This window comes from Vipera berus, assembly GCF_964194415.1.
Source record: "Vipera berus genome assembly, chromosome: 6".
NCBI classification, from domain to species: Eukaryota; Metazoa; Chordata; class Lepidosauria; order Squamata; family Viperidae; genus Vipera; species Vipera berus.
This window is the reverse complement of record NC_138208.1, coordinates 57,195,834-57,208,812: the sequence shown is the minus strand read 5'-3', so window position 1 is coordinate 57,208,812 and position 12,979 is coordinate 57,195,834. Positions and strand designations below refer to the sequence as shown.

Here is a 12,979-nt window from a genome sequence, read left to right as displayed (position 1 = left end):
TCTGTCCCTCCCTTTTTGACATCTGGAAGGGCATGAAAATCTAGTTCTGCCAGTTGGCCTGGGGTCTTTTGGGGGGCACTCTTTGTTAGAGGTGGCTGGTGGATTAACAGAAAAAAATGCTATCACTGTAATGATCCTACCTTTGCCTCTTATCTCTGTATCTAATGTTTTTAAGGCAGAACAACAGACCGATAGACGGAATATCTAGAACTTCACTGAGGGCTCTTTGGTGCCCTCTGAGCTTGGTTGTTTTCTTGTAGACATTTCATTATCCAAAGTAGATGAACTCCAAGATTAACATCAGACTAACAATCAAGTAAACAATACCCCAATCAAGAAACTGTGAAACAGGCCAAGAATAAGCAGTCCAATGAAAAACCCACCAAAACCACTCCCACCATCACTGATAGGGCAAGCCACTACTGGTAGAATATGAAATGAGAGCAAGCTCACTTCTTACTAGCACTGATGGAACTGCTCATTGGAACTGCTGAAAGGATTGTTTTGTAGGAGGCTCCAGACCTATTTGCACTACTCAGGTGACCTTGAGGACACTGATTGAGGTCAAGTGGCCTCAATGACTCTCTAAAATAATGCAAATGACCAGCTGTCTGCAAGCAATATAAATCCTTCCACCATCCTTCCACACCACACACCCCCACCATCTATTCAGAGCTGAAGAAGCTTCTTGGATGAGAAGTAAAATGTCTTCAAAGAAAAACAAGAAAAGTCTAGTTGCCTCTTGAAAAAGCACCTTTGGGACAACCACGACCTGGATGACTGAGAATCTCCATAGACATTTAGCATTGATGATGTTATCTAGTTTGGGTGATGAAACATTTGCAAGAAAACAACCAAGTTCAGAGAGCAGCAAAGACCCTTCATTTCAATCCTGAGCTACTAATATTCTCCTTTACTGCTAGGACTTCATTGTTAACACTGCATGATCCAATCTGAAGGTTTATTCTTCCAAGCATTTAGTTACTATTATATTACCACTGTACCCAAATAATGTAATGCATCTTATATTATTGCATGCTAAAATGTAATAGTATAATGCATATCATATTATTGCATCTTATAATACATTAAAGCAGTCTTTTTTTAAAAAAGGAAATGTGTAGGCAGATCAATATAAGGCATAATTACACAGTTGTTTGTTGCATATTCTGGGATAATTTATTTCTGGTTTATTTGGTTAATTAGTCACTGTAACTGTTGTCAAATATAGATGTTATTATACTGTTTCTACAATGAAGAAAGATATGAATATGTCTCATAAATATTGTAGAAAGAAACATGGTAATAACTCTTATGTTTATATTAACCATATATTATGACAATATGTAACCTAAATACAGGTTTCTCTTTATGTAAATTTGTTTTATAAAAAATACCTATTATATGCTTAATCATTTCTGTCCAAGAGTTTGTCTTATGTGACAAAAAATACATTGTTATGTGATTTGTGCCAGCATTACAATTTATATCAAAGGTCTAGAAAACATGCCAAGAGTTCTTCCCACCAAAACCTCTTAAACATTTTCTTGCCAGAACCCCTTTTGCCCTCATTTACACATTTACTGTTCTGTTGTGCAATTCTACTAGTGGCTTTTGTGGCTACTTTCATACCATCAGTACTATTATTACAATGACATAATAGCCCTTAATGTCTGTTCCTCAAAATGGAAAGGGAAAGGCCTTTTTAAAATTATAAACAAATGGGTCATATGAGATAGCTCTCAAGCTGGTGAATGACCTTCAGGCAAGGAATGAGCTTGGGTGAGTCTAACATTCGCAATATATCAAAGAGTTAATAGAAACACTATGCATTCTATCTCTTTGTCATGATAATCACACACTTTAGAAATTCATCTATAGAAAAGTTGGGGAAAATACTTTTACTGTACATAGTTCAGAAGACAAAGAAGCAATCATGTTTGAGTAATGTAGTGCTTAAGAATAAGGCTTTTAAAATTTATGAGCATATTTATCAATGCATTTGGTTAAAAATGACACTCTATCCCACAATTCCTTTTTCAACTGGTTCAGTGTGTCTCACTTTATATGCATCCATGTATTTAATATTTAATGTCTCTGTTTAAAGGCTGCTTCGTTCTACAATGACTCGAGGTGCATTAAAAAAGAACTTAATAGAAAACAACTTATATAAATGAAAAGGGAATACAATAAACCCCCAAATTGACCCCATAACCCTAAAGGACACCAGAAAGCCCAAAGGGGTTCAACCATCATTTAAACTCAAAAACACTGGGTTTTTAACTATTTGTGAAAAATTAGTAAGGTGGGAAGAAAACAGATATTCAGTGCGATATCACTCCAAAGGATAGGAGCCATCACTGAGAAGACATGCTTCGTGAGTACCACAAGATGATTTTGCTTAATTAATTCTGCTTTAATTAACATTAAAATAGAATTAATACAGAAGATGGAAATAAAATCATAAGTCATGATTGTGTGATGTTTCACTTAATGACTGAAACAGAAGTGAGATTATAAGTCCATGAGGTCATGAGATATTTCATTTAGCAATTGCTGCATTGCCAGTCCCAATTCTGGTCACTAAGTGAAGACTTTCCATACAAATATCTGTGGAATCACATTAATGTTTATTTTGCATTTGAAAGAGAAATTTAGTTGTTCCACCACTTTGCTAGAATATACGTGTTGTATTTCTCCTCATTAGACCCTCAACCAAGCTTTTTTGAGGCAAAGAATATATACAAGAAGTTGAATCTAAGCAATAATATTAATAGGTGGCAGCCAATAGGTTTGAACCACCCATTGCTGCCTGGGGCTAGCCAATTGCAGGACAGGAGACAGTCTGGGTTGCTGGAGAGCCGTTAGCTGCTCCAGCAACCCACATGGTGTAACACAAGAGCCCAGTACATAACACCCCTCCCCTCTTAGATCAAACTATGACAATAACATTTAGTCTTGACAGTTGTCAAGACTTATTAATCAACACACACACAATAAAGTGATAATAATAAAAATAATAAAATCACTGTGGACTACAATGACTACAACATTTATTTATTTGTTTGTTTTATATACCGCCCTTCTCCCGGAGGACTCAGGGCGGTGTACAGAGCAATAAAGTAAGAATACAATAAAGCAATAAAGTGAGAAAATTTTAAAACCCAAATCCATCAGGCCAGGCCGGCTTGTTGGAATAGATAAGTTTTTAGATCACGCTGGAAGGAGCGAAGGTCGGGGGCCATCCGGATTTCAGCTGGTAAGCGGTTCCAAAGGATTGGCGCACCCACCGAGAATGCTCTCCCCCTGGGGGTCACCAGCCGAACATTTAAATGATCTGGATTCCATTTGCAGTAACAGGCAGTTACACAAGCACTAGTTTCTGTAGTTAGTGGCAACAGGTTTTACAACAATATATATCTCTTTATTTTACAATGTAATCTTTAAGGTACGAAGGACGCTTGTGTGCCCTAGAGGAACGTTCCCATCACTTTGTGGTCTACCAGCTTACCCAGTGGGCTGGGTAGATTTGTGTCCCTTTGTGCTCCAGAATCAAGGGGATTCGAAACACTCTGGCTGGCCTCACCAGGTTGGCCCACCCCAGAGTCAGTCTGTTCGACAGAGTAGGCACAGCGGTTGCTGAAGTTGGGTTGGCTCGCTTCATCAGGGGGGCCATGTTGCACTCCCGAGCTCCCCAGTTCTCCCTCTGGTTCCATCTCCTCTGAGAAGGAAAAGTCCTGGTAGTCTATGTGAGGGCTGGCTTGGCAGCAAGTCTGAGAACCTTGGGAGGGACTTATGACACAGTCCTCGCTTAGTGCCCGTTCTGGAAACCTTTTCCTGAGCTGATCAATGTGTCTTCTGACAACTCGCCCTCCCTCCAACCCCACTTCATAAGATAGGGGTCCGGATGCCTTGGTGATTTGACAAGGAACCCATAAATTTCCCTGACCATAGTTCCTGGCCCAAACCCAATCGCCCATGTGCAGCCCCCTTGGGGGTTTTGGTCAAGAGGCTTCTGCTGCCACTCTGTCTGGATGCAACCTGTCCAGTTTAGTAATCAAACACCTCCCCCAACATAGTTCTGCAGCACTTTTACCTGTGGCCATGCAGGGTGTAGAATGCTGGCAGAGTAAGAAATCTGCCAATCTGTGTTGCCAGTCACCTGTGACAATGCGCTTGAGTGCCTCCTTCATTGTCCTCACCATGCATTCAGCTTGACCATTAGAAGATGGATGAAAAGGCACAGACATTGCATGTCTGATGAGATTAGCTCTAAGGAAAGCCTGAAATTCAGCAGCAGTGAATTGGGCCCCATTGTCAGAAACTAAGACATCAGGCAACCCATGTGTTGCAAAGAGTTTTCTCAGCACCTGGATGGTCCTAGCAGTAGTCATGTTAGGAACTGGAATTACTTCCAGCCATTTTGAGTGGCTATCCACTACTATCAGGAAGAGCTGCCCCTGAAAAGGCCCAGCTTAGTCTATGTGAATCCTAGACCAGGGAGTGTGCATTTCCTCCCACCTGTGAACTGGGGCCTGTGGCATTTCAGGCCTAGATTGCTGGCATGTATAACAACCATGGACTTGACCCTCAATGGCCTTATCAAGGCCAGGCCACCAAAGGTAGTTTCTAGCTAAAGCTTTCATTCTGACAATGCCTGGATGGTCTTCCTGTAATGAGTGTAAAACCCTGTTTCTTAGGGAAGTGGGGATTATGACTCTGTTCCCCCATAAAATGCACCCTTTATGTGCAGACAACTCATGCCTCCTGACAAAATAGCTTTGAAATTCAGAGCCTGGACTTTTTTCCAACCAGCCTGTGTATACCCATGACAACACTCTACTAAGTATTTTATCTGTGGCAGTTTCAGCAGCAATGACTCCTGCATGGAGGGGAAACTCAGGTATGTCCTGTATGGACAGTATTCTAGCAGCTGGAGCCAGATCTGGATCCATTAGTGGCAGTAGTAGTCTGCTGAGGCCATCAGCATGGCCCATTTCCTTTCCCAGTTTATGAATTAGTTTTAAATTGTATGCAGACAAGAAAATAGACCATCTCAACATACTTGGAGATAGTATGTGGGGGGTTTGTTTGTCTGTTGTGAACAATCCCAACAGAGGTTTGTGGTCAGTGTAGACAGTGAAATCCCTGCCATAAAAATAATCATGAAATTTTTTAATTCTAGCAACTATGGCCAGAGCCTCTTTATCAATCTGGGCATAGTTACGCTCAGCAGATTACAAGGTCCTTGAGTAAAATGCAATAGGAACCTGTTTCCCATTTTTTTCTATGTGGCTTAAGACTGCCCCCACCCCATAGGGAGATGCATCACATGCAAGACATACAGGTTTAGACTCTATGTAATGAGTTATAGTGGACTTTTCTGTCAGTATTGCTTCCAAGTCCTGGAAACTTTTTTCATGTAAGTTAGTCCATTTCCAAGGAACTTTTTTGTCTAGTAGCTTGTGGAGGGGGTCTGCTATTGCTGCCTTATGAGGTAGGAATGTGTGATCAAAATTTAGGAGACCCAAAAATGCTTGAACTTCTCCTTTTGATTTGGGCCTAGGAGCCATTTTAATGACCTTCACTTTAGAATCAGCGGGGTGAATGCCGTTAGCATCAATGTGGAAACCCAAGAATTCTGTTGATGAAACCCCAATACTACACTTTTTCTTTTTTAATTTGAGGCTTGCTTCACGAAGCCTCTGCAAAACAGCCCTGAGCCTACTAGCCAACACTTCAGGGGATTCCCCTGCAATAAGAATATCATCAAAATAAGGGCAGATGCCCTGAATACCCTTAAGTGTACGTTCCATAATCCCTTGGAAAATACCCGGTGCAACGCTGACTCCAAACTGTAAGCATTTCACCTTGAATGTCCCTCTGTGAGTCACGATCGTTTGAGCCGCGGCTGTGGCCTCGTCAACTGGCAATTGCTGATAGGCCTGTGCTAAGTCAAGTTTAGCAAAAATAGTCCCCCCTTGCAAGGAAGCTAAAATATGATTGACCACTGGGACAGGGTAAGCGTGTTGCTTGAGGGACTTATTTAATGTGCATTTATAGTCAGCACAAATGTGAATTTCCCCATTGGCTTTAAGTGGAATGACAATAGGAGTTTCCCACTCCTGCCCATCAACAGGCTGTAACACGCCCTGTTGTACAAGCTTATCAATTTTGGAATCAATTTTATGTTTTAAAGCAAAGGGGACCCTGCAAGGTTTAACCATGATTGGGACAACGTTGGGATCTAACTTAAAAGAGAAAGGTGGGCCTGTGTATGTCCCTAGGGTTGAATCAAAAACATCCCCGTATTCTTCGCACACTGACATGAGGTCTGCAGTTTGTGTCCGGTTTATGCCAGTAATCTGAATACCTAAGGCGTCAAACCAATCAAGTCCAATGAGACTCGTTCTTTGCCCCCCTACTACTATTACATCCAGGTGCCCCCAAAACCCTTTAAATTTTACCAATAAAGTGGCTTCTCTCTTAACTTTAACGTGAGCATTTTGAAAATTCGTTAAAATGATATCTGAGGGTCTTAGTTTGGCCCAATTGTTGCTGCGCCTACACACGAAGTTAAATGTGTCTTGCGAAATGATTGAGACTGCAGATCTAGAGTCCAATTCCATCTTACATGGAACTCCTTGTAGCTCTACCAAGAGCTTAAGTTTGGGTTTGAGAGGGCGTCAAGCCCCGGTGCGGCATACACTTCTCCGGCTTCTGAAGAATCCCACACTAACTGGACCCTGGGCCCCAGTACCTCTCCTAGTTGGTTCCTCCGACTGGTGTTTGGGTGGCCGGTCTCTCTGGCGGGCTCTGCAAATCACTGCGATGTGGCCTGTTCTTCCGCAAGTTCTACATGTGGCTGAACAAAATCTGCAATTGGCGTGAAGATGGTTGCCACTGCACCCCTTACATCTTGGTAAGAGAACTGCCTTGTAACCATCCTCTCGCTGGTGGCTATTGCGGTGTTGCGCGTTGGGTTGCTTTTGGAGTCGGTTGATTTCGGGTTCTTCTTCCTCTGACGATTCTCCGGTGCATTTGGCGACCTCAAGATGGACTGATTCTTTGACTTTTGAAGGTTTGGTGTGCTGAACTGTCTGCGCTGCACCCCCGGCGGCTTCGTCGGCCATCACTTTGTCCTGTGCTTCGGAAAACATTAAATTGGGTCTAGCAAATATTCTCTGTTGAAGCGTTCTGTCCCGAAGGCCACAGATGAGCTGGTCTCTTAGTCGTTCTTCTAAATTTGAGAACTTGCATAGGCATGCGGCCTGTCTTAGGCTTGCAATGAATTCTGAAGCTGTCTCCCCGGGTAGCTGCACTCTTTGGTCGAATTTGAATTGCCACGCCATCTCCGACATCTTGAGCTGGAAGTGCCCGGTTAGCTTCTTTTTTAGATCTGCATTGGAGACCTCTTCGATGGGTGTTGGCACGAAAAGATTCTCGGCCAAATCAAAGGTTGCTGGGCTGCACACGCAAAGCAGTGTTGCGGCCTTCAGTCCTTCTTCCGCTATCTGATTTGCTCTGAGATAGTTTTCTACTTGTGAAAGATAAGATGGCCATTTCTCTGGGTGCTTCACATCAAATTCTCTTAATTTGCCAACCTTAGGCATTCTTCTCTCTGGTTCCTGTGATCTTTGGATCCTGCTTCAGGGCTCAGGGAATGCATCCACTGAGCACGAGGCCGCTAGTGTAGCTTACTAGCCGGCCTTGAGTGGGGGGGAGGGAAATGCCTTTTCCCTCTGGCGTGTGCTGCCTTCCCCTCGTGGACTTCAGCTCTTAATCAGCGAAGCAGGATCCCACCTTCGTTGCCACAGTTAAATAGTGGGTTCTTGGGTGCAGGAATGACGACGCGAGGCTGAGTACAGGAAAACTCACTTTTATTTCTTGCTGGAAACTGTACTGGGCTGCAACCAGCTGCAATATATAGTCTAGCCCCTAGGTGGCAGCCAATAGGTTTGAACCACCCATTGCCGCCTGGGGCTAGCCAATTGCAGGACAGGAGACAGTTAGTCTGGGTTGCTGGAGAGCTGTTAGCTGCTCCAGCAACCCACGTGGTGTAACCCAAGAGCCCAGTACATAACAATACCATTCAAAAGAGAGAATCAAAAAGCCAAAAAAGAAACAAAAAGACTAAAACACCACCAATTTACACCCAGATAAGCAGAGATTAAAACCAAAATTAATACTAGTCCAACAATCAAGCAGTAAATAATACAACAGTCAAGGAACTACCAACTCAGACAAACAAGTTGATAGTGAACTATAGCCTAATTTTAAAAAACCACTAAGAACACCCCTGCCAACATTGGTAAGGCTAGCCACTAGTATATAAACAGAGAGTAAAGCCTAATCCCTTCTAGCACTGATGATGTAATGTAGTTGGGTAACCCACCTAAGTTGGATAATGAAATGTCTGCAAGAAAACAACCAAGAGAGCAGCAAGGACCCCACAGTTCAGTCCTGAGCTGCAAATATTCTTTTCTACCAGTTATGTAAGCATGCCTGAAGACTTACAGTAAATATACCCTGCATGCCCACCAATGAACCCACTACCAACTGTAACATTCCTTTCTTGCTTTGTGTTTTTATTCTTATTTAATTTTAGCAGATTTTAAATTCTGGTCTGTATAACTCTGTCTAAATTATATAAGTAGAGACATCTAATGAATTATTTTCTCAGTGAAATTGTGCTCAATCAATTGTTATAAAGCCCATAACTACATTATACATACCATTACATTACTTCAGTGCAACTTGTGTAATAGAAATCTTCACAGAAACTCTAGTTGTAGGTTATCCAGAATAATGATTAATTCAATAAAGTTGGCTATGAAAGTTGGATGTGTAGGGATTGCTGACAAGCAGAATCAACTGATCGCTGGAGAACAAATTTTTCTCAAAAGTTTTCCTTCCTGAAAAACTTTTAGTAATTATGATTGACCCCTTCAAGCTGAACACAAATATAATTTCAGAATGACTGTATCATGTAGATATCTTGGGAAATATGAAATTAATGACTATAATATATTTAATTGTATAATATTTCCAAAATGCTGCATGAGTTCAAAATGTTTTGCTCCTGATTTTCATTTGTATTCAGTGTCTGATGCATCTCACTGCAGTGTCCAACATTAGTCAGCCAGCATTGAGGAATTCTAGTTACCCTGATACTGTTTTTGGAAATGTCTTCATGAAAACTTTCACTTTGTTCATCAGTGATTGCACCTAGATTTTTGGAAAAGAAGACCAAATATGAATGCAGAAAATGAATTTTCAGTGACATGTTGCACGTCATGGTCTTGTTTGCTGTAAGATGTTTGTTAACCAGTTAAATGCAGTTTGGTAGCTCTGTAGTTGCCAAAAATATTCTTAATGATATCCTTGAATGTTTTCCAGGTGATTTTCTCTGGCCCCACTATCAAATCTTTACCTGCTTATCATTGATGAGATACCTGATCTGTGAACCAACATAAATGTCTTCCTTAATTTTCTCATCAATTATTCTTGGAAACATCTGTCTCAGATAATGAAAACCTTCACCTTCTTTGTTCATCACTTTCACACAATTTTTCACCAATCTGAAACAGAGGCAAAAATATCTTTGTTAGGTCAATATGTTGTTGCTGTGTCACATTTTTCTGTTCTGGAACCAAATTCTCATTTTTAAATTACTTTTTTTCTGCTATTAGCATGCACATTTCAAATAATTATGGACTTGTTTTTAAAAATATGAGCCTGTCTTAAATATTCATGTTTTCATAGTTCACTTATAATAGTATGTTCTCAAGCTTTTGCTTGTTCTTTTCTTGCAGCTTGGGTAGTTTAAAATTCTTCAATTCTATCAACATTATTTATTATTGTTATTACACATGGTTGCAAAACTAAAGCTCTGAAATATTTATTTGTAATTCTCATCTAGGAAAGGATATATGAATTTTAAATTTTAATTGAAAAGCTGTAAATTTATTGTGCTGACTGCAATATTTCTCACAAATTATACAAATAATATATAAGCAATGTCTTATGTAAATTTTCCTATTTTTCATATTAATTCTAATTTCCATCATATGGCATAAACTTATTTTCCTTTATTCCCACTGCTGGAAACAGGCAGAGATAAAAATATACATAGTTTTTTTTTCATAAATATGGACTACCATTTATAAATAAGAATTCCCTTGTTTCTGCTATGCTTACATGAAATCAAGATATAAAACATGTTATATGAAAGCATGTTATACTGTATGACTAATTTTGAAGAAAGTTGTTCCTGAAAAAGAAAGATCACTTTTTTCTTGTTCTGCATCAGTGTGTTTTGTTGTTTTACAGCAATTATTGAAGTGCCCCCCCCAAAAAAAATACCCTCATTAATGTTGGAATTACTAAATAGATATGGAGAGTCATTGAATCAGTTTTCATGGTCCTATGGATCATATTAGCCTGCTATGTATGCCTCACCAAATATTGTCTTACATATTACACATCTAAAATATAGATTTCTAGTTTCTTGTGAACCCAACCTAGTATAGTGATTAAGATGTTAGCCCAGAATTGGTCTAACCAATTTAAGTTGACCTTTATCAGTTGGAAAACTGCTAGGCAACTTTGGCCCAATCATCCTTTTGCAGCCCAGTTTATTGCACATTATAGTTCTTATAGGAAGCAAATGGAGGAGGGAATGTTATCTACATTACCTTGAGCTCATGAAGAAAGATAGGATATAAATCTAATAAATAAAAATAAGTTTGCACTATATCTGCATTTCTATTCTTTATCCAGGAGCAATAAAAACAAAAACATTAATTTATGAAATTTATATGCCACTCAATTCCCAGTGATTCTTGATTAGACTGTAAACTGCAGGATCAGAAGTGCAAAATGGAGGGAGGGATGCATTTCTGATCAATTTCACACAAAAATAATATGTTAAGAATTTAATTGCCTATCCCCCATTGCACAGGAAAGACAATGAGTGTTCACACACATTTACTTTGTCTGAAGCATAAAATTGTGGGGAGGAGGTGTCTGATTCATAAAATAGCACAAAGCAATTACTTGGAGTCAGTTATCTTTGCTTTATAGCAGCAGCCAATTTCACAGAAAAGGGAGAGGGAAATTTGGCATTAAAAATGAGTAGAAATATAAATAATATATTTACAATTTTAAATGTAATACAAGAAGAAAAGCAATTGTGATGCCTCCGTGATAACCCTGAAAGGCTATGAAGAGGCTAGTCAACTCAAAATCACTCACTCCAATTGAAGTGCTCAGAACTATTCTCTTTTAGGTCTTTCCATCCAGCAGAAGTAGATGTCTATCTGAGAACTCAGGATGATTTTTCTATACTATCTGCATTTTCCAGGAATGAAGATGAGTGAATTTGCTAACTTGGAATCATCAGAAAATAGGGGTAGACTGAAGGTATCACCTGTCTTGCATACCCAACTTAAGATATCTGTTGAACATTGACAAGTATGGTAATAATTGTTGGTACTGATCCAGTATGTAAACTCATGCAGTGATCTCTCTAGGGCTCTGATATTGTTGGAGCCTAAATCTTTTTGTATGCAGAGAGCAGAATAATCAATTCCTAGCTTGTTCCCTCTATCTGTTCCCAGACTATATTAGCTACTGCTTTCTTTTAATTGCTGATTTATGATACAGATTGACTGTATTACAGCCTAGATTCTGACTGTGGCTTATACTGCCTGTACTCATATTCACATATAATAACATACAGTTCTTTATACATATCTAGAGGCCAGCAAGCATATGAAGCTCTTGTGCACACTTGCCATTTACCGGTATATTTATCATATGTTTACAGTCAGAAACTCAAATACGATCAATTCCAGATCACCCAAAATTCAGGGAGTGCCTTCAGTAAACTGCTTTGTGCTATTTCAGACTATGGATTCAATCTTTCAAACCCAAACTAAGATTATTTTTCCATAGCATCTGGCTTGCTAGCTAAATAAATGGTCATAGGCTTTTTAGGTTTACATTCAACAGCAAACAAGAGTAAAGCTATAGGACATTCCAAAAGCTAATGTAGAACAGAGGTTAAAAAGTTGGATTTGGACTGAAATGATCCAATTTTAGTCTCCACTTCACCATAGAGCTCATATGTGACTTTGAATTCCAAGAGAAAAGCTTGGTATCACTGCAACACCAATTATCACTCAGTTTTCCTTAAGCTTTCAGATGATAATAGATGAGAATTGATAGTACAACTTTCATGGTGCACTGTGCAAGGCCCTAGCTCTGGATGTATCCTTTACCAATTCAATTAAAAGAAACAGAATATATTCACTAGTCTGTATACATATGATTGTATCCTGACTTTTTGAAGTGACAATATATTGTTAAATAGTTTGTTTAGCTTTGGTCTTAGAACACTGACAAGAAATTTAAATTTATAAAAATAATTTGTAGTGAAAAAATCAATATTTCCTGTTAGTTCAATATTTCAACATTCAAAAACAATATATGAATGAATATTAGTGATAATTAAGCATAATTCAGATTATCATGAATGGCATAGTAGAAATAGTTTGAAAATTCAGAAAATATTCTCACTTTCCCATCTTTAATTCCCAGCAAAATTTGATTCTCTAGAATCAAAGTTCAATGCAGCATGCAAGGCCACTATACTAATGAGATTCTAACCTATAGAAGAGTAAGGCAAAGATACATTCTAGCCCCTCTGCTTTTAATCTCTATATAAACCCACTTGTGCCCCCAATTAAACCAATTAGAGCACCATCCCCCAAAACTAGCTACTGGATGTATTACATTCCTGTTGTATGCAGATGATACACAAATGCAAACTGGACTTACATAAGCCTTGAATGCTCTGACTATTGCTGCTCTGAATAGGCCTTTGAAATCGACTATAGCAAAACTAAGATCATGATCTTTGGAAAAAGATCTAAATTGCACGCCTGGAAGATACATGGCCAGAACATTGAATAAG

General features: G+C 39.3%; 1 protein-coding gene across 1 annotated transcript in view; it reads left to right on the top strand.

Moving 5' to 3' along the window:
- Positions 1-12,979, top strand: part of ANKS1B (ankyrin repeat and sterile alpha motif domain containing 1B) — a gene marked incomplete at its 5' end in the record, with an annotated part of 314,200 nt that overhangs the window by 117,656 nt on the left and 183,565 nt on the right. The window lies entirely within an intron of this gene.